This window comes from Pristiophorus japonicus, chromosome 9 (genome assembly GCF_044704955.1).
Source record: "Pristiophorus japonicus isolate sPriJap1 chromosome 9, sPriJap1.hap1, whole genome shotgun sequence".
Classification (NCBI taxonomy): Eukaryota; Metazoa; Chordata; class Chondrichthyes; family Pristiophoridae; genus Pristiophorus; species Pristiophorus japonicus.
Genome location: NC_091985.1, coordinates 228,662,447 through 228,690,378, shown reverse-complemented (window position 1 = coordinate 228,690,378; position 27,932 = coordinate 228,662,447). Strand labels below are relative to the sequence as shown.

The following is a 27,932-nucleotide window of genomic DNA, read 5'->3' as shown; positions in this document are numbered from 1 at the left end:
CCTGCCTGTGAGCGCCATTCACTCAGTGAGCGGAAGATGATGGTTTAAACAGCCGGGAATGGAGACACCGCGGCCCCGGGTAAGGCAGCGAGCAGCAGCCTCCTTACAGCAGCACATCGCTTTGGGAGCGTGTCCGCAGATGGGCTCAGAGATCGGCACTGAGTCCGGGGGAAGTTCAGGGGGAGTCGGGGTCTGTGTGTAACAGGCGGAGTGGAGCAAGAACTGGTCTCAGTGCGTGGAGTGAGTGGGGGAAGGGAGAGGCCATTCTCGGGCTGTGTGTGGACAGCGTGTGTCCCGGGTAAGGGAGACAGAATGGGAAGGATCTGCTGTTTACAATCATTGCTGCTTTCTCCCTGCAAACCAGTAGTGAACGTTCCTGCTTTAGTTCCAGTCTCACCGTGTTTGTTGTCATTGGACAGCGAGCAGTGGAAGCAGAGCCGGACACTGAGGATTTATACAAGGAGCATCTATTGCAGGCACCGGGTGAGAAATGTGAAGGACATGTTTTAAACAGCGGCTCTTTGTTTCTGGTTGAACGGTTAGTGCCCTGGGAGAGGGGAGCAGCAATCTGAGCTGTGTAAAAGTCCGTGCCTCATCGGGTAGTCCCATTCCTGAAGCAGGGCAGGGGTTGGGTTGTGTCTAGATGTCAGTAAATTGCTGTAAATCTGCCCAACACACTTGGTGTGCAGAAGCTGAGTGCTGCAGTACTGCAGTGGAGTCAGACACTGACACTGTTTGTATCGCTGGCTTCCCTTTGTGAATGTTCATAATTAATATTAATTGAACGATTGCATTCATCATTTTAATATTTTCTACCTCTCCTGTTCTTGAATGATCAGAGATACCTTCTCCTACAGGCAAGGAATTGAAGGAACCAGAACACATGTGAAGTTTTCTTCACCTGAGACATATGGAACAGTGCAACCAGCTCCTTCTCACACACAGTAGGTACGGTACCTATCACAGTGTGCGGGTACATGGACAGGTTATCCGAATTAAACATGTCTGTGGTGCTGAATGGCCTCCTCCTATTCCTGCGTAACAGGCCCGAGGGGGCTGATGGCCACCTCCTGTTCCTAAATTAACAGACTGGAGATGCTGAGTGGCTTTCTCCTGTTCCTAATGTAATAAACACGAGGGTCATAATGGCTTCCTCCTGTTCATATGTAACAAGCTCTAGGGGCAGAATGATCTTCCCCTGTACCTTTTGTATCAGGCTAGAATGGATTGAATGGCCTCCTTTAGTTCTTATGTAACAGGTTCCAGGGGCTGAATAGCCACTTCTATTCCTGTGTAACAGACTTCAGGGGCTGAATAGCCTCCTCCAGTTCCTATGTAACAAGCTCGAGGGGCTGAATGCCCTCCTCCTGTTCCCATGAAACAATCAACAAGGGGATGATTGTCCTTGTCCTATTCCTAATGTGACAGACCCGGGGGGGCAGAATTGCGTCATCCTATTGCTTTTTAACTCCAGTTGCTGAATGGCCCTCCGGTTCCTAATGTAATCCGCTCGAGGAGCTGAATGGCCTCCTCCAGTTCCAAATGTAATAGGCTCGGCGAACTGAATGGCCCTCTCCAATTCCTAATGTAATAGGCTCGAGGAGCTGAATGGCCCTCTCCTGCTCCCATGTCACAGGGTCAAAGGGCTGAATGGTCTGCTCATGATCCTAATTTAACATGCTTGGGGGCTGAATGTCCTCCCCCAGTTCCTATACAACGTTCAGGAGGGGCTGAATGGCCTCCTCCAATTCCTATGTAACCGGCTCGAGGGGCTGAATGGCCACCTCATGTTTCTGGTTAACAGTTCCGAGGGGTGGAATTGGCCTACTCCTGTTCCTATGTAACAGACCCGAGGGACTGAGTGGTCTTCTCCTATTCCTAATGTAAGAAGCTCGAGGGGATGAAAAACATCCTGCTGTTCCCATGTCACACAATCAAAGGCTGAGCGGTCTGCTCATGTTTCTAATGTTAGAGAGGCTGAATTTCCTCTTCCCACGTAACAGAATGGAAGGGCTGAATGGCATTCTCCTGATCCAATGTAACACGCTCGAGGGGAAGAATGGCCTCATCCTGTTCCTGTCTAACAACATTTGGTGCTGAACAGCCACCTCCTGTTCCTGTGTAATAAGTTAGACGGGATGAGTGGCCTCCTCTAGTTGCATTATAACATGTGCGACTGGCTTATTGGCCTCTTCCAGTTCCTATAACATTCTCAGGGGGCTGCATGGCCTCCTTCAGTTCCTACATAACATGCTTGAGGATCTGAATGGCCTCCTCCTATTCTGATGTGAAAGGTTCCAGAGGATGGATGGCCTCCTCTATTCCTGTGTAACAGTATCCAGTCGATGCATCACCTCCACCAATTCCTTTATAGCAAGGCTGAGGTGCTGAATGCCCACCTCCTGTACCTGTGCAACAAACTCGAGGGATTGAATGGCTTCCTCCTGTTCTTTATGTAACAGGCTCGAGGGACTGAATGGCCTCCTCCTGTTCCTTATGTAACAGACTCGAGGGACTGAATGGCCTCCTCCTGTTCCTTATGTAACAGGCTCGAGGGACTGAATGGCCTCCTCCTATTCCACTATAACAGACTCGAGGGACTGAATGGTCTCCTCCTGTTCCTTATGTAACAGACGCGAGGGACTGAATGGCCTCCCCCTGTTCCTTTTGTAACAGGCTCGAGGGACTGAATGGCCTCCTCCTATTCCACTATAACAGACTCGAGGGACTGAATGGTCTCCTCCTGTTCCTTATGTAACAGACGCGAGGGACTGAATGGCCTCCCCCTGTTCCTTATGTAACAGACTCGAGGGTCTGAATGGCCTCCCCCTGTTCCTTATATAACAGGCTCGATGGACTGAATAGCCTCCTCCTGTTCCTTATGTAACCAGGCTCGAGGGACTGAATGGCCTCCTCCTGTTCCTTATGTAACAGGTTCGAAGACTGAATGGCCTCCTCCTGTTCCTTACAGAACAGGCTCGAAGGGATGATTTGCCTCCAGGTTCCATGTGCTGAAAGGCCTCCTCAAGTTCACAGATTCAGGGACTGTTCTTCCCCATTGTTTTGTAAATAGCATCGGGCAGTAAACAGGAGCTCAATGCTTCTTGCCCACCAGCTCTCTGATCGACGCTCCTCGCGCTGATTATGTTTTCTCATCTCGCTCAAACGTCCCCAAATGTTGCTTTCTTTTCCATCACCTCTAGGGTTATTGGCCAAGTTTGCATCGAGCAAATCGTGACCTCACCAGTAACAGCACTTTCCCGATGGTTATCCATGAGGCTGCTTCTGACATTTTCTTCTGCGTAAATGTTAACCACCGTAAGTAACTGAAAAGCTTCATTTCTACAACAACAACAAACACTTGCATTTATGACAGATACAGAATGAATCCCACACTCACTCACTGTACCACTGACTGTCAGATACAGAATAAATCCCACACTCACTCACTGTACCACAGACTGACAGATACAGAATGAATCCCACACTCACTCACTGTACCACAGACTGACAGATACAGAGTGAATCCCACACTCACTCACTGTACCACAGACTGTCAGATACAAAGTAAATTCCACACTCACTCACTGTACCCCTGACAAATATGGTTTATATAACGTATTAATAGCTCGTCTCTACTCCAAATATTTTTGAATCACATTTGTCCACTATAATGTGAAAAACTGTTGTCTGTTGGGGCTGTCTCTGATCTGTAAATTTCACAGATATCGGATAAAACACAGTCTCACATACCAGAAACTGACCGGTACAGAATAAAAGCAACACGCAGATACAGAAACTGACAGATACAGAGTAAATCCCACACTCACATACCAGAAACTGACAGGTACAGAGGAAACACACACACACTTACCCCAGAAAGAGGGATACAGAATGAATCCCACATTCACATTGCACAAAATGACATATAAAGGTAAAAATCCACACTCGGATACCAGAAACTGACACCCCACACATCTACCACAAACTGACAGATACAGAAAAAAAATACAATCGCATCCCAGAAACTGAGAGGTACATATTAATTCCTACACTCACACAGCAGTAACTGACAAGTACAGAATAAAACCCAGAATAAAACCCACATTCACATAGCAGAAACTGACAGATACAGAATAAAACCCACACTCATATCAGAAACTGATAGGTACACAATAAAACCCATACTCACATCTCAGAAATTGACAGGTACAGAATAAACCCACATTCACATCTCAGAAACTGAAGGTACAGAATAAAACCCATACTCACATATCAAAACTTGACAGGTACACGATAAATCTCAAATCACATAGCAGATACTGACAGGTACTGAATCAATCTCACCTTCACCACCAAATCTGACAGGTACAGAATAAAACACACACTCAGAAACAGAGAGGTACAGAATAAATCCCACGTTCACATAGCAGAAACTGACAGGTACAGTATGGAACCCACACCCACGTATCTGAACAATAATATGCAAGTAAAACCCATACTCGCCTATTGGAAACTGACAGGGAAACACACACACCAGAGACTACGGAATGAGTAGAACAGTTTCGGCACTCTTACTCCAGTGTCAGGCTCACACAATCGTTTTTTCAGTAATTAGGATGATAACTAACATGTTCTCATTGTGGCCCATTTAATTAGTGATAAAAGCAACTTGCGAAACAATCCCATTTTTGCTAATTTAATTTGAGACAAAAAGATGGTCTGAGCATGCGCTAAATACATGCTGCTCCTCCCCTCCCCACACAGTGTTTAAACCGACGGGAAGGGCCCAGGCGAGCTCCCCTCCTCCAGCTCTGTCAGCGGCTGCCGTTCCCTCTGTGCTGGGCTGATGATCGTTGAACACATCAGGGAGCGGAGATATCCCGGGCCCAAGTAAGGGAGCAAACAGCAGCCTCCTTACAGCAGCTCATCACATTGGGACTGTGTCCGCAGATGGGCTTTGAGTCGGGGTAAGTTCAGCGGCAGTCGGGGGCTGTCTGTAAGGGGCAGAGTGGAACAGGAACTAGTTCTGGAACATGAAGTGAGTGGGGGAAGAGAGAGGCCATTCTCGGGTTGTGTGTGTACAGTGTAAGGTAACAGAGAAAGTAAATCACCTCGCTCTTTCAAATCATTGCTGCTTTCTTTCTTCAAATCAGTAATGAATGTTCCTGATTCAGTTTCAATCTCACCGTGTCTGTTGTTCTTGGACATTTCAAAAATGGGTTATTTTGTTTTGGTGTGTTGAGTTCTCCAGAACCGTGTTGCTGGTGATCGAGAGATACATTGTCGCCCTTTCAGATACATCAGGATCCGGTCACTGTGACATTCTGTTAATGTCACAGGCCCTCAACTCGGTTCAAATAGACTGAGAACAATTGTTGTACTGCCCAGGTACCTGTGGTTATATTCCAGGAAGTGATTCAGAATTTTACAGGTAGTCCCATGGGAGTGGGAGATATAAAGCTGGACTGTGCCAATCGGATGTTCCCATTCATGGACCAGTGCCGGGTTTGGGTTGTGTCTGGATGCTGATAACTTACTATGGAACCGTCCTACACACCTGGTGTGGTGAATCTGAGTGTCGCTGTACTGCAGTGAGATACAGATTACACCCACACTCACATATCAAACACTGACAAATAAAGAGTAAAACTGCACTCACAAAGAAAATCAACACTCAAATACCAAAAATTGACAGTGCCAGGCAAAAACCCACAATCGCAGAGTAGAACCAGACATGGACAGATTAAAATGCACACTCATATTTCAGAAACCGATAGGTACAGAATACAGCTCGCATTCACACAACAGAAACTGACTGGAATAGAGGAATCGCAAACTAACATACCAGAGACTGACAAGTATAGAGTGAAATCCACACACACACACCAAAAACTGTTATATACAGAGTAAAATTCACGCTCACATACAATAGACTGAGAGAGCGAGTGTAAAATCTACACATAATATCAGACAGACACAGGTAAAACCCACACTCGCATATCAGAAAATGACAGGGACTATGTAAATCCAACACTTGCATACCAGAGAATGAAAGATACAGAGTGAAACCCACACTCACTTACCAGTAATTGACAGGTACAGAGTGAAAACCTCTCTTCCATACCATAAACTTACAGATATAAAGGAAAAGCCACACTCGCTAACCAGAGACTTTCAGATACAGAATAAATACTACACTCACTGGTAGGCGAAGTCTATAGGCCCCCTAACAGTAGCTACACTGTTAATCAAGAAATAATGGAGGCTTGTAAAAAAGGAACAGGAATAATCATGGGCAATTTTAATCTTCATATTGATTGAACAAATCAAATAAGCCAAGGTAGCCTTGAGGAAGAATTCACTGTGTGTATCCGGGATAGTTTCCTTGAACTGTACTTTGCAGAACCATCCAGGGAGCAGGCTATCTTAGATCTGGTACTGTGTAATGGGAACATAAGAACATAAGAAATAGGAGCAGAAGTAGGCTATTTGGCCCCTCAAGCCCATTTAATAAGAACATGGCTGATCTGATCATGGACTCACGTCCACTTCCCTGCCCGCTCCTCATAACCCTTTATTCCCTTATCGCTCGAATATCTGTCCATCTCCGCCTTAAATATATTCATTGGCCCAGCCGCCACAGCTCTCTGGGGCAGAGAATTGCACAGATTTACAACCACCTGAGAGAATAAATTCCTCCTCATCTCAGTTTTAAATGGGTGACCCCTTATTCTGAGACTATGCCCCCTAGTTCTAGTTTCACCCTATGTGTGGAAATATCCTCATTGAATCCACCTTGTCAAGCCCCCTCATTATCATATATGTTTCAATAAGACCACCTCTCATTCTTCTGAACTCCAATGAGTATTGGCCCAACCTACTCAACCTCTCTTCATAAGTCAACCCCCTCATCTCCGGAATCAACCTAGTGAACCTTCTCTGAACAGCCTCCAATGCAAGTATATCCTTTCTTAAATACGGAGACAAAAACTGCATGCAGTACTCTAGGTGTGGCCTCATCAATACCCTGTACAGTTGTAGCAGGACTTCTCTGCTTTTATTCTCTGTCCCCCTGGCAATAAAGGCCAACATCCATTTGCCTTCCTGGTTACTTGCTGCACCTGCATACTAACTTTTTGTGTTTCATGCACAAGGATGCCCAGGTCCCTCTGTACTGCAGCACTTTGCAATTTTGCTCCATTTAAATAATAATTTGCTTTTTAATTCTTTCTGCCAAAGTGGACAACCTCACACTTTTCCACATTATACTCCATCTGCCAAATGTTTGCCCATTCACTTAGCCTGTCTATATCCCCTGCAGATTTTGTGTGTCCTCCTCACAACTTGCTTTCCCACCCATCTTTGTATCATCAGCAAACTTGGTTACATTACACTCGGTCCCGTCATCCAAATCATTAGTTTAGATTGTAAATAGTTGAGGTACCAGCAACGATCCCTGTGACACCCCACTAGTTACTGTTTGCCAACCGGAAAATGATCTATTTATCGCGACTCTCTGTTTTCTGATAGTTAGCCAATCCTCTAGCCATATTACCCTCAATCCCGTGAACTTTTATCTTGTGCAGTCACCTTTTATGTGGCACCTTATCGAATGCCTTTTGGAAATCCAAATACACCACATCCACTGGTTCCCCTTTATCCACTCTACTCATTACATCCTCAAAGAACTCCAGCAAATTTGTCAAACATGATTTCCCGTTCATAAAAACATGCTGACTCTGCTTGACTGAATTATGCTTTTCCAAATGTCCTGCGACAGATGTTAGGCTAACTCGTCTTGTAACACTGTTGTGAATCACCTTGGGACGTTGTACTACATTAAAGGTGCTATATCAATAAAAGTTATTATTATTATTGTTATTAATAAAGGAAAGCTGCAGGTTTGTTTGCCGCCACCGAGATTCATCAAGATGTAGAGCGCATGCGTGGCCATTTTTGCAAAACAGCAAAGTGTGTGCGGGGCTACACGGTCCCAGTGAACCCAGCCAGAGTCAGCACCTTCAGGGGAGGAGAGGGAGGGGAACCAGTGAGTGTAGAACTGAACCCAGCCAGAGTCAGCACCTTCAGGGGAGGAGAGGGAGGGGAACCAGTGAGTGCAGAACTGAACCCAGACAGAGTCAGCACCTTCAGGGGATGAGAGGGAGGGGAACCAGTGAGTGTAGAACTGAACCCAGACAGAGTTGGTAGTGAAAACTGGGAGTGGAGGATACGGTGTCTTCAGATGTGTGATGTGTTTGAATTTCAGCACAGGGAGGATGGAGAGTGTATGGGATGAGGATTTGCAGCTTTGGAGGAACAAGAGAGGCAAGAATGTTCCATGGATTCTACAATTGTCTGTTCTGAATTTCTGTCCTGTACTTGCAGTAATGGTTTCTGTAAACTCCTTTCCAGGGTATTAGAAGGGCAGGATTTGCAGACGGGAAACTCGAACCAAACTTCGCATCAAGTTCTGACCGAATCACTCGATTCCTCAGGACCTGAATATCATCGGACTTTGAATGCTGAAGGAGAAATGTTTGTCTGTTCTGTCTGTGGGAATAGATTTCAAACATCAGTGTGACTGGAGAAGCACCGAGACACACACCCGAGTGAGAGTGTTCCAGTGCACTGACTGTGGAAAGAGCTTTAACCAGTTACACAGCCTGAAAAAACATTGCACCATTCACAGCGGGAAGAAACCGTACATGTGCTTTGTGTGTGTATGAGGCTTCAATTGATCGCCCAACCTGGAGAGACACAAGGACACCCACACCACGGAGAAACCGTGGGAAGATGGGGATTGTGGGAAGGGATTCAATTACCCTTCTGATCTGGAAGTTCATCAGCGCAGTCCCACCGTGGAGAGACCGTTCACCTGCTCCACATGTGGAAAGGGATTCACTCATTCATCCTACCTGCTGATACACCAGCGAGTTCACACTGGGGAGAGGCCATTCACCTGCTCGGTGTGTGGGAAGGGATTCACTATTTCATCCAACCTGTTGACACACCAACGCATTCACACTGGGGAGAGGCCATTCACCTGCTCTGAGTGTGGAAAGAGATTCACTCAGTCATCCAACCTGCTGAAACACCAGCGAGTTCACACCAGGGAGAGGCCATTCACCTGCTCCACATGTGGAAAGGGATTCACTCATTCATCCTACCTGTTGACACACCAACGCATTCACACTGGGGAGCGGCCATTCATCTGCTCCACATGTGGGAAGAGATTCAGTACCTCATCCAACCTGCTGGTACACCAGCGAGTCCACACTGGGGAGAGGCCGTTCACCTGCTCAAAGTGTGGGGAGGGATTCACTTGTTTATCCAACCTGCTGACACACCAGCGAGTTCACACAGGGGAGAGGCCATTCATCTGCTCCACATGTGGGAAGGGATTCACTCAGTCATCCAACCTGCTGACTCACCAGCGAGTTCACACTGGGGAGAGACCGTTCACCTGCTCTGAGTGTGGGAAGGGATTTACTCATTCATCCCACCTGCTGGTACACCAGCGAGTTCACACTGGGGAGAGACTGTTCACCTGCTCGGAGTGTGGGAAGGGATTCACTGTGTCATCCGACCTGCTGACACACCATCGAGTTCACACTGGGGAGAGACCGTTCACCTGCTCGGAGTGTGGGAAGGGATTCACTAACTCATCCAACCTGCTGAGACACCAGCGAGTTCACAAGTGACTGCAGGTGTTAGATCCTGCTGTTGTTGCTGCTGTTATTCACATCCTAATGAACAGTGTTCATTCCGTTAGTTGGTGTTTGTTTCTGCTGATAACCCTTCAACTAGGCAGGAGTTTAATATTTTGATATTTCAAATAACTGTTGTTACTTGATGTCTCCAAGATAAGAGGAGACCAATTGATGACCTGTTTCTGACTGCTCCATTTTTGATTGGGGCGGTGGAGCAGTGAGAGATCAGGGCCCAGGAGCATCGTGAGGTGAGGGTTCAGGGCTCAGGAGAGGTGAGGGTTCGGGGCCCAGAAGAGGCGAGGGCCCAGGGGCAGCACGGGCCAGCCCACACTGCGATCTATGGATAGTAGGAGCATGTGTGCACACTAGGTCCGTGCAGCAGAGTCTTGGTTAACCCTTGCCACTGGATCAAGACCTAGCTCTGTCAAGCCCGTGTGGTGGCTGGTGTGCACAGGCATTTTCCACCCTTCAGCATGGAGTTTGGGATCTAGAATGTCAGGTCCTCATTGAAACACCTGTGTACTCATGTATTTTTGGTGTGGAAGTGGGACATCCTCGATAGGAGGGACGGCCTAATACTATACTATCATTTTTGAGCCTTTTCTCCTTTCTGACTCCAGATTATTTCAGTTCTCAGACCTTCGGTTACTCTCCGGGACAAGTCCCAGCTTCCCATACCTTCCAGAGTGCCTCTCCTAGCCTTGCTATCCAGGGAAGGTATCGGTAACACGCCCGAGATCACTGAACACAAAACCCAGTCTGTTAATCACTTTCAGTTGCTGGACTTAGTGTGTACCTCACCTGTGGAATTCTCTACTGCAGAAAGTTATTGAGGCCAGTTTGTTAGATATATTCAAGAGGGAGTTAGATATGGCCCTTACGGCTAAAGGGATCAAGATGTGTGAATGGAGCATCACGCCTGCAAACCTGGGTTCAATTTCAATTTGAATCCATTCTGCAATTGTATTAAAAAAAAAACTACATACAAGTATACAGATCACATCAAATAATTGGCAATGATTTCGTGTCAACAAGATGAACAAGTAAACACACCATTGCCCACTACTCCAGCTCTATATTCACAGGAGAAAGTCTGTTATCTTACTCCTTGAATGATAGAGAAAGATCAGAACTCTAAGAACATCTAGAATCTGTTGTAAATATATTTCAATTCCTCACTGGTACAACCTGTCTATTTCTTTTCAATTGAAGTGAATGGAAGATGAGGAGGGGTTAGAGAGTAGGGGTGAAAGGGGAGGGGGTGTTGGAGAGTTGGGGTGAGGAGGGTTGGAGAGTTGGGGTGAGGGGGGTTGGAGAGTAGGGGTGAGGAGGGTTGGAGAGTTCGGGTGAGGGGGGTTGGAGAGGAGGGAGGGGGGGGTTGGAGAGTTGGGGTGAAAGAGGAGTTGGGGTGAGGGAGGGTTGGAGAGAAACATAGAAAATAGGTGCAGGAGTAGGCCATTTGGCCCTTCGAGCGTGCACCACCATTCAATAAGATCATGGCTGATCATTCCCTCAGTACCCCTTTCCTGCTTTCTCTCCATACCCCTTGATCCCTTTAGCCGTAAGGGCCATATCTAACTCCATCTTGGATATATCTAACAAACTGGCCTCAATAACTTTCTGCAGTAGAGAATTCCACAGGTTAACAAGTGAAGAAGTTTCTCCTCATCTCAGTCCTAAATGGCTTACCCCTTATCCTTAGACTATGGCCCCTGGTTCTGGACTTACCCAACATCGGGAACATTCTTCCTGCCTCTAACCTGTCCAATCCCGTCAGAATTTTATACATTTCTATGAGATCCCCTCTAATTCTTCTAAACTCCAGTGAATACAGGCACAGTCGATCCAGTCTCTACTCATATGACAGCCCAGCCATCCCTGTACTCCCTCAATAGCAAGAATGTTCTTCCTCAGATTAGGAGACCAAAACTGAACACAATATTCCAAGTGAGGCCTCACCAAGGCACTGTACAACTGCAGTAAGATCTCCCTGTTCCTATACTCACAGCCCCTAGCTATGAAGACCAAGTGCCATTTGCCTTCTTCACCTCCTGCTGTACCTGCATGCCAACTTTCAATTACTGATGTACCATGACACCCAGGTCTCATTGCACCTCCCCTTTTCCTAATCTGCTGCCATTCAGATAATATTCTGCCTTCCTGTTTTTGCCACCAAAGTGGATAACCTCACATTTATCCACATTAGACTGCATCTACCATGCATTTGCCCACTCACCTAACCTATCCAAGTCACCCTGCAGCCTCCTCACAGCTCACACCACCACCCAGCTTAGTGTCATCTGCAAAGTTGGAGATATTACACTCAACTCGTTCATCTAAATCATTGATGTATATTGTAAATAGCTGGGGTCCCAGCACTGAGCCCCGTGGCACCCCACTAGTCACTGCCTGCCATTCTGAAAAGGACCCATTTATCCCGACTCTCTGCTTCCTGTCTGACAAACAGTTCTCTATCCACGTCAATACATTACCCCCAATACCACATGCTTTAATTTTGCACACTAATCTCTTGTGTTGGACCTTGTCAAAAGCCTGTTGAAAGTCCAAATACACCACATCCACTGGTTCTCCCTTGTTCACTCTACTAGTTACATCCTCAAAAAATTCTAGAAGATTTGGCAAGCATGATTTCCTTTTCATAAATCCATGCTGACTTGGACCAATCCTGTCACTGCTTTCCAAATGCGCTGCTATTTCATCTAAATAATTGATTCCAACATTTTCCCCACCACCGATGTCAGGCTAACCGGTCTCTAATTCCCTGTTTTCTCTCACCCTTTTTTAAAAAGTGGTGTTACATTAACTACCCTCCAGTCCATAGGAACTGATCCAGAGTTGATAGACTGTTGGAAAATGATCACCAATGCATCCACTATTTCTGGGGCCACTTCCTTAAGTACTCAGGGATGCAGACTATCAGGCCCTGGGGATTTATCGGCCTTCAATCCCATCAATTTCCCTAACACAATTTCCTGACTAATAAGGATTTCCTTCAGTTCCTCCTTCTCACTAGACCCTCAGTCTCCTACTTTTTCCGGAATGTTATTTGTGTCTTCATTCCTGAAGACAGAACCAAAGTATTTGTTCCATTGGTCTGCCATTTCATTGTTCCCCATTATAAATTCAACTGATTCTGACTGCAAGGGACCTACGTTTGTCTTCAATTTCAGGGGTGAAAAAGGAGTTGGGGTGGAGGGTGAATGGAGAGGAGATGTAACGTAGGAAATGCAGCAGCCAATTTGTGAACAGCAAGATCCCAGAAACAGCAATGTAATGATGACAAGATAATCCGTTCTCAGTGATGTTAGTTGAGGGATACACATTGGCCAGGACACTAGGGGAGAACTCCACCTGTTCTTCCTCAGAATTTTGGCCGTGGGATCTTTTACATCCAACTTAGGGACTAGACGGGGCATCGGTTCAATGTCTCCTCTGAAAAATGGCACCTCTGACAGTGCAGCACTCCCTCTGTACTGGCACCTGGAGTCTCGGCCTAGATTATGTGCTCGGTCTCTGGATTGGGAATTGAACTCCGACCCCCTGACTCAGGGCCGAGAGTGCTACCACTGAGCCAAGGCTGACATGGTCTGTTCCCTGTTCCCATTACACTAGACCGTGCCTGTGTTATTACACTAACCCCACCCATCCATACTGCAGTGGGCCCTAACTCTGTTATTAGACATTCGGCAAAGCATTTACTACAACAACAAAACAACCAGAACTTACATTAATATAGCGCCTTTAACTCAGTGAAACATCCCACAGCACTTGACAAAATCGATTCAATAAGAAAACATTTTTGAGACCGAGCCACAGAGAAAGATATCAGGACAGATTCCCAAAAGGTTGATTGAAGAGGTAGTTTTTAAGAAGAATCTTGAAAGAGGAGGTGGAGGTTTAGGGGAAATTTCAAAACTTAGAGCCTCGGCAGCTGAAGGCACGGCCGCCAATGGTGGAGCGATTAAAATCGGGGATGACCAAGAGGACAGATTTGGAGGAGCACAGGGTTGTGGGGCTGGAGGAGATTGCAGAGATAGGGAGGGGCGAGGCCATGGAGAGTTTTGAAACCAAGGATTAGAATTTTAAAATTGAGGCGTTGCTTAACCAGGAGCCAATGTAGGTCAGTGAGCACAGGGGTGATGGGTGAATGAGATTGTAGCAATAGGCTCTGACTTGCACACACTATTAGATGAGACCCAATCTTCGTTTGAGTGCACTAGATACTGCCTGTGTGATCATCACACTAGATCCAGCATTGTGCTCAGTATAACACGAGAGTCTGCCTCTGTTATTATTGGATCCAGCACTGTCTTTGTTACTCTCACAGTGGGCCATGCATTTGCTGTTATTAATCTGGACCCTGTCTCCACTCTTATTGTATGAGACCCTGTCTCTGGAATTATTACACTAGACCCGGCCTCTGCGATGATTGGAAAATAATCTGTCCCTGTTATTCCAGTTCTAGTGCACGCCTCTATTATTATAACTATAGATCTTGTCTCTGTTGTATTCAATAGAGTATGTTTCTGGTATTGTTAAAGTAGACCCGGCTTCTGTTAGTGTGACACTATCAGCTCTTTCAGTTATTATTGCAAAAAAACTTTAAATTATTAAAGACTTGTTTCTAGTGTAAAACTAGGCCTTGTCTCAGTTATCAATGCACTAGACCCTGTCTCTGTTTATATTACCCTAGACCCAGTCTGTTTATATTACACTAGACCCTGTCTCTGTTTATATTACACTAGGCCCTGTCTCTGTTAATATTACACTCGATCTTGTCTCTGTTTATATTACACTAGGCCCTGTCTCTGTTTATATTACACTCGACCCTGTCTCTGTTTATATTACACTAGGCCCTGTCTCTGTTAATATTACACTCGATCTTGTCTCTGTTTATATTACACTAGGCCCTGTCTCTGTTTATATTACACTAGACCCTGTCTCTGTTTCTATTATACTAGACCCTGTCCCTGTTTATATTAAACTCGACCCTGTCTCTGTTTATATTACACTAGGCCCTGTCTCTGTTAATATTACACTAGACCCTGTCTCTGTTTATATTACACTAGACCCTGTCTCTGTTTCTATTACACTAGACCCTGTCCCTGTTTATATTACACTCGACCCTGTCTCTGTTTATATTACACTAGGCCCTGTCTCTGTTAATATTACACTAGGCCCTGTCTCTGTTAATATTACACTAGACCCTGTCTCTGTTTATATTACACTAGACCCTGTCTCTGTTAATATTACACTCGATCTTGTCTCTGTTTATATTACACTGGACCCTGCCTCTGTTTATATTACACCAGACCCTGTCTCTGTTTATATTACATTAAACCCTGTCCCTGTTTATATTACACTAGATCCTGTCTCTGTTATATTACACTAGACCCTGTCCCTGTTTATATTACACTAGATCCTGTCTCTGTTTATATTACATTAGACCCTGTCTCAGTTATTACTGCACCGGACCTTGTCTCTGTTTATATTACACTGGACCCTGTCTCTGTTTATATTACACTGGACCCTGTCTCTGTTTATATTACACTGGACCCTGTCCCTGTTTATATTACACTAGACCGTGTCTCTGTTTATATTACACTAGATCCTGTCTCAGTTATTACTGCACCAGACCCTGTCTCTGTTTAGATTACACTAGACCCTGTCTCTCTTTATATTACACTAGACCCTGTCCCTGTTTATATTACACTAGACCCTGTCCCTGTTTATATTACACTAGACCCTGTCCCTGTTTATATTACACTAGACCCTGTCTCTTAATATTACACTTGATCTTGTCTCTGTTTATATTACACTGGACCCTGTCCCTGTTTATATTACACTAGACCCTGTCCCTGTTTATATTACACTAGACCCTGTCTCTTTTAATATTACACTCGATCTTGTCTCTGTTTATATTACACTAGATCCTGTCCCTGTTTATATTACACTAGACCCTGTCTCTGTTTATATTACACTCGACCCTATCTGTTTATATTACACTGGATCCTGTCCCTGTTCATATTACACTAGACCCTGTCCCTGTTCATATTACACTGGACCCTGTCTCTGTTTATATTACACTCGACCCTATCTGTTTATATTACACTGGATCCTGTCCCTGTTCATATTACACTAGATCCTGTCCCTGTTTATATTACACTAGACCCTGTCTCTGTTTATATTACACTCGACCCTATCTGTTTATATTACACTGGATCCTGTCCCTGTTTATATTACACTAGACCCTGTCCCTGTTTATATTACACTGGACCCTGCCTCTGTTTATATTACACCAGACCCTGTCCCTGTTTATATTACACTAGACCCTGTCTCTCTTTATATTACACTAGACCCTGTCCCTGTTTATATTACACTAGACCCTGTCTCTGTTTATACTGCACTCGGCCCTGTCTCAGTTTTTTGAGACTCGATCATGTCTTAGTTATTACGCCACTAAACAATGTCCACAAATATTGGAAATGGTTTGGGAGGAAACAGTGAAAGTAACAGTCAGGAAACAGAAGACTGGAATCAGAAATAGAGCAAATTTCGCTGGATAGTTGCAAGTGTTTCATTCCTTTCCAAACGAAGGACAGAACCAGTGAGAGAATGAGAGATTTATTAACCTCACAGCAGGTTTAGGTACAGTTTCACTTTTCCCATCACTGGCACCAATCATCACACACCGGAGGTAAATCTCAGGAGCTCTGTGTGATGGTGAGGTGATCACTGGACAATAAAGCTGAGAGACTGGTGGGGGGTTGCTCATTATCCTCGGTGTGATTTCATCCCCTTTTCTCACTGAATACTGTGGACAGATATGGTCACTTTGGTAACAGAATGGTCAGTGTGACATCACTTTCTAAACAAGACCACACAAGACAATGGGTTATCAATAAATGGTAAAGGTATTAAACACTCTGCAATTACATTTTACACAATGCTGGAAAAGAATTGCTGAAGAGAATAATTTATCTCTGGGGTTTTGACTAGCAAACATTAAGAATTATGTGTTTTGTTTACACACACACACACACACACACAAATATATAAATTATAGCAAAGACTGTGTGTGTGCTCTTTTCCATTGTTCTGCTACACCCGAGGTGTTATACTTCCTGTGGACTTTAGGAGCCTGCGGCAGACCATTTGGCAGTGCTTGCTGGGTCAGGATATAAAGAGACCGAGCGCTGTTCCTCCTCCCACTGCTTGGGGGAATAGGGCAGATATTTAAAGGGGCAGGGACTTCCCTTTCTTTGCATATTTATAATTAAAGGGACAGTCCAGTTTATCTTGGAGTGTCGGAGGACTTCACCAACCGAGCTGCCATTAACAGTCGCTCCCTTCTGTACTGTACGGCGATTGTAAAGCTGTCTATTTCAGTGACTTAAGCCTTTCTAAATCATGCTGGCCCAATAGGGTGAGCCCGGGCTGGCCCAATAGGGTGAGTGCGTGCTGGCCCAATAGGGTGAGCCCGGGCTTGCCCAAAAGGTTGAGCCCGGTCTGGCCCAATAGGGTGAGCCTGGGCTGGTCAAATAGGGTGAGCCAGTGCTGGCCCAATAGGGTGAGCCTGTGCTGGACCAATAGGGTGAGCCTGTGCTGGGCCAATAGGGTGAGCCCGGGCTGGCCCAATACGGTGAGCCTGTGCTGGACCAATAGGGTGAGCCGAGCTGGCCCAAGGTCACCAGACAACAATCAACACAACAAGGTTCCCTTTCAGAGCCACTGACCTGGGCATAAACATGTGTCCAATCAAACTGACAGACAGCCTGAAGCCCCGCCCACCCCTTGTCCCTGCCCAAAGGGCCACGCATGCGCTGCGATACCCACCCTGACCAAGATGGTGGCCATGGAGCCCACTCCCCCGTCTAGCCCAAGATGGCGGCCACGGTGCCCACTCCGCCCCCGCCCCCGCCCTGACCAAGCTGGCAGAAGTTGAGTCCGCTCCCCCGCCCTGACCAAGATGGCGGAAGGTGAGTCCACTCTCCTGCCCTGACCAAGGTGGCGCCCGCTGAGCCCGCTTCCCCAGGCGCTCACTGACCGGGCCTGGAACCGGTGGGCAAACACGGAGCCTGTGTGCTGTGATTCGGGGCCTGGGGCCGAGCCCGGGTGTGTGAGAAGCGGATGGTGCGGAGTGTTGTCTCTCGGGCCTGGGCCCGCACTCGGTGTGTGTGAAGCCCACGTCCCCCCCGGGGTTTATTAACCCATGGAACTATTTGTGCTGCACTTTTTTGACTGACAGGCAACAAGCCCCGCCCCCTCAGAGAGCTGTGGAAGTTGGGTCATTGAATAAATTAAAGACAGAAATAGACAGTTTCTTAACCAATAAGGGAATAAGGGGTTATGGGGAATGGGCAGGGAAGTGGACCTGAGTCCATGATCGGATCAACCATGATCATATTAAATGACGGAGCAGGCTCGAGGGGCCATTTGGCCTACTCCTGCTCCTATTTGTTATGTTCTTTATGTCAAGCAACCCCCCTGACCCGTGCCTCCTCCCCGCCTCCCGTACTAAATCATTCCATGCAGGTGGTGCCGAGAAGCAGGACTGGGGAGGCATGCACTGGGACTGGGGTAAGGCACTTTGGCTGTGGAAGGCATGCACTTGGGCTGGGATAAGGCACTTTGGCTGTGGGAGGCATGCACTTGTACGGGGGTAAGGCACTTTGGCTGGGTAAGGCACTTTGGCTGTGGGAGGCATGCATTTGGACTGGGGTAAGGCACTTCGGCTGGGGGGGGCATACATTTGGACTGGGGTAGGGCACTTTGGCTGGGGGAGGCATGCACTTGGACGGGGGTAAAGCACTTTGGCTGGGGGAGGCATGCACTTGGACGGGGGTAAGGCACTTTGGCTGGGGGAGGGGTGTACTTGGACTGGGGAGGCATGCATTTGGATTGGGGTAAGGCACTTTGGCTGGCCCTTGCTGACTTCTGGGTAGCTCTGTCCTGTGTTGCTTCAGGAAGTCAAAGTGGATCAAGTTACAATTTGCAAAGTCAGTGCGACCTTGCGATGGGCTGTTCCAGTTACACATTCCTGTGAAACTTCAGGGTGTGGCTTATCCTCCAAGGAGACCAATTAAAGACAAAGGGAGGAGCATGGTGGCCATTTTTGCAGTACAAATAAGCGCGTCCTTTATTAACCTGCTCCCTCCCTCCGCCCATCTCTCACCCGCTGCCTCACCCACTGCGCATGCTCAGCTCACACTGCCCGGCTGATTGATGGCAGCTCCCGACCAATAGGAAGAGCGGGGGCGGAGCTGGAGGAACGGGCAGGCAGTTGGCCATTCAACCAATTGGAGTGTGTGTGGGCCGGGGCTTGTGATCCCCGGTGGATGGGGCTGAGCCCGGATCTACCTCATTGGCTTAAACTCTGCCCCATTGTTAAAGCTGGTTTCTCTCAAACTGCAGGAGGATACTGGACCTTTCTGTTGTGGTTTTAAACAGATAGAACCCTGTGAGGTGGAGCAAACATTGCAGCATTTGGTAGTGACATGGATTCATTCAGGCCGGACAGCAGGGATTATTTCAGGAAATAACACAGTGTAGTTGTTTCTGTTTAAACAGATGGAACCCTGTCGTGGAACAACCATGCTTCTCATGTCCTGGTCAACCACGTGCGCAACAAGTGTCGTCATCTGGAGGAGCTCGAGCTCTGGGTTTTGGAGCTTGAGTAGCAGCGAGTGTCACTGCATCCGTGAGACTGAGAGCTGCGTGGCTAGCACCTTCCAGGAGGTCATCACCTCGCAGCATAAGAGTATGCAGACAGAGAGGGAATGGGTGACTGCCAGATAGACATGGAGGACCAGGTAGGTAGTGCAGGAGACCTCTCAGTACATCTCACTCTCTATACTGGTGGTTCCTCAGGGAGTACAGCCAAGTCCAAGGCATCATGGCTGGCTCAAATGTATGGGAGGGGGGTGGTGCAAGGTTAGGAAGGCAATATTGAAAGGGGTTTCAATAGTTCCGGGGACTGACAGGTCTTTCTGCGGCCACTGACATAACTCCAGGATGGTAGGTTGTCTTCCTGGTGCCAGAGTCAGGGATGTAATTGAAAGGCTGCAGGACATTCTGAGGGGCGAGCGTGAACAGCCAGATTCCTGAGGGGATGGGGACTGTACAAGCCGGATAAGGTCACATCTCAACAAGGCCGGTACCATTATCCTCCCTGGGGGTTTGCTAATGCAGTTGGGGAGGGTTTAAACTTGCTTGGTAGGGGGATGAGAACCTGAGCGTAGATTCAGAAGGGAGAGAAGCAAAGCTTGGAAATGGGAGCAGAAAATTCCTCAATGAGTTTGGTAGGCAGAGGAAACAAAGGCTAGAATATCAACCACAAAGGAGTTTGGCAGTGCTTAATGATACACACTTCAATGCAAGAAAGTCTAGGGAATAAAGCAGATAAGCTGAGGTGTTGTTACAGCAGTGAGGAGGGATGATATGTTGGAAGGATCATCAAATGAGGCCATAGGTGTTGAACTGATGAACAAAAAAGGGGCAGTCACAATGTTGGGAGTGTACGATAAACAGAGGGAAATAGAAAAGCAAATATGTAGGAACATTTATGAGAATTAGGCAGCAATAGTCGGGGATTTCAACTACCACAGAATCACAGAAATTTACGGCACAAAAGGAGGCCATTCGGCCCACTGTGTTTGTGCTGGTCGAGAAAGAGCTATCCAGCTCTTGCTCCACAGCCTTGTAGGTTATGACACTTCCAGTGCATATCCAAGTACGTTTCAAATGTTCTGAGGGTTTCTGCGTCTACCACCCTTTCAGGCAGTGAGTTCCAGAGCCCCACCACCCTCTGTGTGAAAAGTTTCTCCTCAACTCCCCTCTAAAGCTTCTACCAATTACTTTCAATCTGTGCCCCCTGGTTATTGACCTCTCTGCAAAGGGAAATAGGTCAGTTCAGAGAAGATTCACGAGGCAGTTCAGAGAAGGTTCATGAGGTTGATTTCGGAGAAGAAGGGGTTGTCATATGAAGATAGGTTGAGCAGGTTGGGCCTATACTCATTGGAGTTTAGAAGATGATCTTATTGAAATATGTAAGATTCTGAGTGGGCTTGACAGAGTTGATGCAGAGAGGATGTTTTCCCTCATGGGGGAATCTAGAACTAGGAGGCATAGTTTCAGAATAAGGGGTCGCCCATTTAAAACGGAAATGAGGAAGAATTTCACTCTCAGAGGGTCGTGAATCTTTGGAATTCTCTACCCCAGAGAGCTGTGGAGGCTGGGTCATTGAATATATTTAAGGTGGGGATAGACAGATTTTTGAATGATAAGGGAGTGAAGGGTTATGGGGAGCAGGCAGGGAAGTGGAGTTGAGGCCAAGATCAGATTAGCCATGATCTTATTGAATGGTGGAGCAGGCTCGTGGAGCCAGATGGCTTACTCCTGCTCCTATTTGTTTGCCTTATGTTCGTATGTCCTTCCTATCCACTCCATCTGGGACCCTCATAATTTTGTACACAATTAAGTCTACCCTCAGCCACCTCTCTTCCAAAGAAATGAACACCAGCCCATCCAAACTTTCTTCATAGCTCAAATTCTTCAGTCTAGGTAACATCCTCGTAAATCTCTTCTGCACCCTCTCCAGTGCAATCACATCTTTCCTGTAATGTGGTGACCAGAACTGTGCGAGTACTCTAGCTGTGGCCTAACTCGTATTTTACACAGTCCTAGCATAACCTCCAGAGTCTGGAACTTACTGCCTGAAAAAGTGCTGGAGGCAGAAACCCTCATTGCATTTACAAAATTACTTGGATATGCATTTGAAGTGCCATAACCTACAGGGCTACGGACCAAGAGCTGCAAAGTGGGATTCGGCTGGATAGCTCTTTTTCAGCAGCACAGACACGATGGGCCAAATGGCCTCGTTCTGTGTTGTAAACTGCTATGATTCCATGACACCAATCTCCTCCTGTCTGATATAAACTAACCCCACAGTCACTGACACTAATCTCCTCCTGTCTGATAAAAACCCACCCCACAGTCACTGACACCAATCACCTCCTGTCTGATATAAACTAACCCCACAATCACTGACACCAATCTCCTCCTGTCTGATATAAACCAAACCCACAGTCACTGACACCAATCTCCTCCTGTCTGATATAAACCAAACCCACAGTCACTGACACCAATCTCCTCCTGTCTGATATAAACTAACCCCACAATCACTGACACCAATCTCCTCCTGTCTGATATAAACCAAACCCACAGTCACTGACACCAATCTCCTCCTGTCTGATATAAACCCACCCCACAGTCACTGACACTAATCTCCTCCTGTCTGATATAAACCCACCCCACAGTCACTGACACCAATCTCCTCCTGTCTGATATAAACCCACCCCACAGTCACTGACACCAATCTCCTCCTGTCTGATATAAACCCACCCCACAGTCACTGACACCAATCTCCTCCTGTCTGATATAAACCCACCCCACAGTCACTGACACCAATCCCCTCCTTTCTGATATAAACCAACCCCACAGTCACTGACACCAATCACCTCCTGTCTGATATAAACCCACCCCACAGTCACTGACACCAATCACCTCCTGTCTGATATAAACCAACCATCATCATAAAAGGCAGTCTCTTGGAGTCGAGGATGACTTGCTTCCACATTAAAAATGAGGTCTCAGATGTCTGTTAAGTCCAATGCGGGAGCTACAGTCTCTGTTGCACGTTGGACAGACGGTGGTCGAAAGTACGTTGGTTGAAGTGCCGGCTTGTTGAAGTGCTTGGGTTTTTGTTTGCTCCTTCCGCCATATACGCTTGGTCTCTGCTTACTCCTGGTGATGAGACTCAAAGTGTTCAATGCCCTCACGGATTATTCGCTTCCATTTTCAGTGATCTTGTGGCAGGGATTCCCAGGTGTCGGTGGGGATGTTGAACTTCTTCAAAGAAGCCTTGAGGGTGTCCTTGAAGCATTTCCTCTGCCCCCCTGGGGCTCGCTTGCCGTGTTGAAGCTCCAAGTAGAGCGCTTTGAGTACTGTTGAGGGGGATGACTCATCAGGGGAGGGCAGCAGCAGCCAAGTTCATGGCACCGTGGCTGGCTCTGCTGCACAGGAGGGCAGGAAAAAGAGTGGGAGAGCGATAGTGATAGGGGATTCGATTGTAAGGGGAATAGATAGGCATTTCTGTGGCCGCAATCGAGACTCCAGGATGGTATGTTGCCTCCCTGGTGCAAGGGTCAAGGATGTCTCGGAGCGAGTGCAGGGCATTCTGAAAAGGGAGGGTGAACAGCCAGTTGTCATGGTGCACATTGGTACTAACGATATAGGTAAAAAAAGGGATGAGGTCCTACGAGACGAATTTAAGAAGCTATGAGCTAAATTAAAATGTAGGACCTCAAAAGTAGTAATCTCTGGATTACTACCAGTGCCACGAGCTAGTCAGAGTAGGAATCGCAGGATGGCGCCGATGAATACGTGGCTTGAGCAGTGGTGCAGCAGGGAGAGATTCAAATTCCTGGGGCATTGGAACCGGTTCTGGGGGAGGTGGGACCAGTACAAACCGGACGGTCTGCACCTGGGCAGGACCGGAACCAATGTCCTAGGGGGAGTGTTTGCTAGTGCTATTGGGGAGGAGTTAAACTAAAATGGCAGGGGGATGGGAACCAATGCAGGGAGACAGAGGGAAACAAAATGGAGACAAAAGCAAAAGACAGAAAGGAGATGAGTAAAAGTGGAGGGCAGAGAAACCCAAGGCAAAATTCTAAAGGGTCAAAGTGTAATGAAAGCTCGGTGCCTCAATACAAGGAATATTTGGAACCCAGGAGAGGGCTCTGAGCTAGTGAGAGCTCGGATGAACAGGACCCCAAGAAAGAATGCAAAACACAGGAGGCAACAGAGCAGAGTAGCACTGGGGTAAGTGTAAACCACAAGGTGATAGGAAGGGACAATATGAATGAATATAAAGGGGCTGCAGGAGGGGTAAAAACCATGGTTTAAAAACTAGTATTAAAACACTCTACCTAAATGCACGCAGCATTCAAAATAAAGTAAATGAGTTGACAGCACAAATCATTACAAATGGGTATGATTTGGTGGCCATTAGAAAAACGTGATTGCAGGGGGGCCAAGACTGTGAATTAAACATACAGGGGTATCTGACAATTCGGAAAGATAGACAAGAAGGGAAAGGAGGTGGGGTAGCTCAGTTAATAAAGGATGATATCAGGGCAGTTGTGAGAGACGATATTGGCTCTAATGAATAAAATGTTGAATCATTGTGGGTGGAGATTAGAAATAGTAAGGGGAAAAAGTCACTGGTGGGCGTAGTTTATAGGCCCCCAAATAATAACTTCACGGTGGGGCGGGCAATAATTATGGGAATAATGGAGGCATGTGAAAAAGGAATGGCAGTAATCATGGGGGATTTTAACTTTCATATCGATTGGTCAAATCAAATCGCACAGGGTAGCCTTGAGGAGGAATTCATAGAATGCAAACGGGCTTGTTTCTTAGAACAGTATGTTACAGAACCTACAAGGGAGCAAGCTATCTTAGATCTGGTCCTGTGTAATGAGACAGGAATAATAAAAGATCCTCTCGGAATGAGTAATCACAGTATGGTTGAATTTGTAATACAGATTGAGGGTGAGGAAGTAGTGTCTCAAATGAGTGTACCATGCTTAAACAAAGGGGACAACAGTGGGATGAGGGCAGAGTTGGCTAAAGTAAACTGGAAACACAGACTAAACGGTGGCACAATTGAGGAACAGTGGAGGACTTTGAAGGAGCTCTTTCATAGTGCTCAACAAAAATATATTCCAGTGAAAAAGAAGGGCAGTAAGCCGTGGATAACCAAGGAAATAAAGGAGCGTATCAAATTAAAAACCAATGCGTATAAGGTGACCAAGGTTAGTGGGAAACTAGAAGATTGAGAAAATTTTAAACGACAGCAAAGAATTACTAAGAAAGCAATAAAGAAAGGAAAGATAGATTACGAAAGTAAACTTGCGCAAAACATAAAAACGGATAGTAAAAGCTTTTACAGATATATAAAACGGAAAAGAGTGACTAAAGTAACTGTTGGTCCCTTAGAAGATGAGAAGGGGGATTTAATAATGGGAAATGTGGAAATGGCTGAGACCTTAAACAATTATTTTGCTTCGGTCTTCACAGTGGAAGACACAAAAACCATGCCAAAAATTGCTGGTCACGCGAATGTGGGAAGAGAGGACCTTGAGATAATCACTATTACTAGGGGGGGTAGTGCTGGATAGGCTAATGGGACTCAAGGTAGACAAGTCCCTAGGTCCGGATGAAATGCATCCCAGGGTATTAAAAGAGATGGTGGAAGTTATAGCAGATGCATTCGTTATAATCTACCAAAATTCTCTGGACTCTGGGGAGGTACCAGCAGATTGGAAAGCAGCTAATGTAATGCCTCTGTTTAAAAAAGGGGGCAGACAAAAGGCAGATAACTATAGGCCGGTTAGTTTAACATCTGTAGTGGGGAAAATGCTTGAAGCTATCATTAAGGAAGAAATAGCGGGACATCTATATAGGAACAGTGCAATCAAGCAGATACAACATGGATTTATGAAGGGGAAATCATGTTTAACTAATTTACTGGAATTCTTTGAGGATATAACGAGCAAGGTGGATAGAGGTGTACCGATGGATGTGGTGTATTGAGATTTCCAAAAGGCATTCAATAAGGTGCCACACAAAAGGTTACTGCAGAAGATAAAGGTACGCGGAGTCAGAGGAAATGTATTAGCATGGATAGAGAATTGGCTGGCTAACAGAAAGCAGAGAGTCGGGATAAATGGGTTCTTTTTGGGTTGGAAGTCGGCGGTTAGTGGTGTGCCACAGGGATCGGTGTTGGGACCATGACTGTTTACAATATACATAGATGACCTGGAAGAGGGGACAGAGTGTAGTGTAACCAAATTTGCAGATGACACAAAGATTAGTGGGAAAGCGGGTTGTGTAGAGGACACAGAGAGGCTGCAAAGAGATTTAGATAGGTTAAGCGAATGGGCTAAGGTTTGGCAGATGGAATACAATGTCGGAAAATGTGATGTAATCCACCTTGGAAAAAAAACAGTAAAAGGGAATATTATTTGAATGAGGAGAAATTACAACATGCTGTGGTGCAGAGGGACCTGGGGGTCCTTGTGCATGAATCCCAAAAAGTTAGTTTGCAGGTGCAGCAGGTAATCAGGAAGGCGAATGGAATGTTGGCCTTCATTGCGAGGGGGATGGAGTACAGAAGCAGGGAAGTCCTGCTGCAACTGTATAGGGTATTGGTGAGGCCGCACCTGGAGTACTGCATGCAGTTTTGGTCACCTTACTTAAGGAAGGATATACTAGCTTTGGAGGGGTATAAAGATGATTCACTAGGCTGATTCCGGAGATGAGTGGGTTACCTTATGATGATAGATTGAGTAGACTGGGTCTTTACTCGTTGGAGTTCAGAAGGATGAGGGGTGATCTTATAGAAACATTTAAAATAATGAAAGGGATAGACAAGATAGAGGCAGAAAGGTTGTTTCCACTGGTCGGGGAGACTAGATCTAGGAGGCACAGCCTCAAAATACGGGGGAGCCAATTTAAAACCGAGTTGAGAAGGAATTTCTTCTCCCAGAGGGTTGTGAATCTGTGGAATTCTCTGCCCAAGGAAACAGTTGAGGCAAGCTCATTGAATGTATTCAAATCACAGATAGATAGATTTTTAACCAATAAGGGAATTAAGGGTTACGGGGAGAGGGCGGGTAAGTGGAGCTGAGTCCACGGCCAGATCAGCCATGATCTTGTTGAATGGCGGAGCAGGCTCGAGGGGCTAGATGGCCTACTCCTGTTCCTAATTCTTATGTTCTTATGTTCTTATGTTCTTATGCTTGCTTTGGGAGTCTCGTATCGGGCATATGGACAATGTGGCCCATCCATCGTAGCTGATCGAGCGTGGTCAATGCTTCAATGCTGTGGATGTTGGACTACGTGAGGACAGTGGTGCGCCTATCCTAGCAATGGATTTGCAGGATCTTTCGCAGGCAATGTCGATGGTACTTCTCCAGTGCTTTGATGTGCCTGCTGTATAGTCCATGTCAGAGAAGCACATATGAGGGCAGGTATCACTACTGCTCTGTAAACCATGAGCTTTGTGCCGCTTTTAACGTTCCGGTCTTCAAACACTCTATTCCTTAGGCGACCAAAGGCTGCACTGGCACACTGAAGGTGGTATTGGACCTCGTTATCAAAATCTGCCCTTGTTGACAGTAGGCTCCCGAGGTATGAAAAATGGTCCTAATTGTTCAAGGCCTCAGCATGGATTTTGAGAATTGGGGGAGGAGGGGGCGGTGGGGGGGAGATAGTGCTGTGTTGCCCTTGCAATAAAGGGCAACATTCCATTTGCCCTCTCGGCCTTAGACAAGCTCCTGGAGGCATAGCCGACAGGTTGCAACTTCCCCGCAATGTTAGCTTGTTGTAATACACACCCGACTCCGTATGACGACGCATCGCATGCTAGCACTAGTCTTTTACATGGGTTATACAATACAAGCAGCTTGTTGGAGCATAAAATATTTCTGGCTTTCTCAAAAGCAATTACTTGTTTTTTTCCCCCGACCCAGTTCTCACCTTTACGCAATAACACATGTAGGGGCTCTAAGAGAGTGCTTAACCCCGGTAGGAAGTTACCAAAATAGTTGAGGAGTCCCAGGAACGACAACAGCTCCGTGACGTTCTGTGACCTGGGCGCGTTCCTGATAGCCTCTGTCTTGGCATCTGTGGGCCGAATGCCATCCGCCACGATCTTTCTCCCCAAAAACTTCACTTCTGTTGCCATGAAGACGCATTTCGACCTCTTCAACTGAAGCCCGACGTGATCCAGTCACTGGAGGACCTCCTCCAGGTTTTGTAGGTGCTCGACGGTGTCCTGACCCATGACCAATATGTCGTCCTGAAAAAGCACCGTGCATGGTACCGACTTGAGTAGGCTCTCCCTGTTTCTCTGGAAGATCGCTGCAGCCGACCGAATTGCATCTGTTGTAGATGAACAGTCCATTGTGCGTCTTAATGCAGGTGAGGCCCTTCGAAGACTCCTCCAGCTCCTGCGCCATGTAGGCCGAAGTCAGGTCGAGCTTGGTGAACGTCTTGCCTCCTGCCAGCGTCGCAAATAGATCGTCTGCCTTAGGTAGTGGATATTAGTAGCGAGAAACGATTAATAGTTAC

General features: G+C 46.5%; 1 long non-coding RNA gene across 1 annotated transcript; it reads left to right on the top strand.

Annotated features, from left to right (window-relative positions):
* LOC139272851 (uncharacterized) lies at positions 1 to 26,963 on the top strand. The gene is made up of 4 exons (XR_011594973.1): positions 1 to 79; positions 858 to 948; positions 3,204 to 3,318; positions 26,907 to 26,963. It is a non-coding gene; the product is annotated as an uncharacterized lncRNA (long non-coding RNA).
* Positions 26,964 to 27,932: the final 969 nt, after the last annotated feature.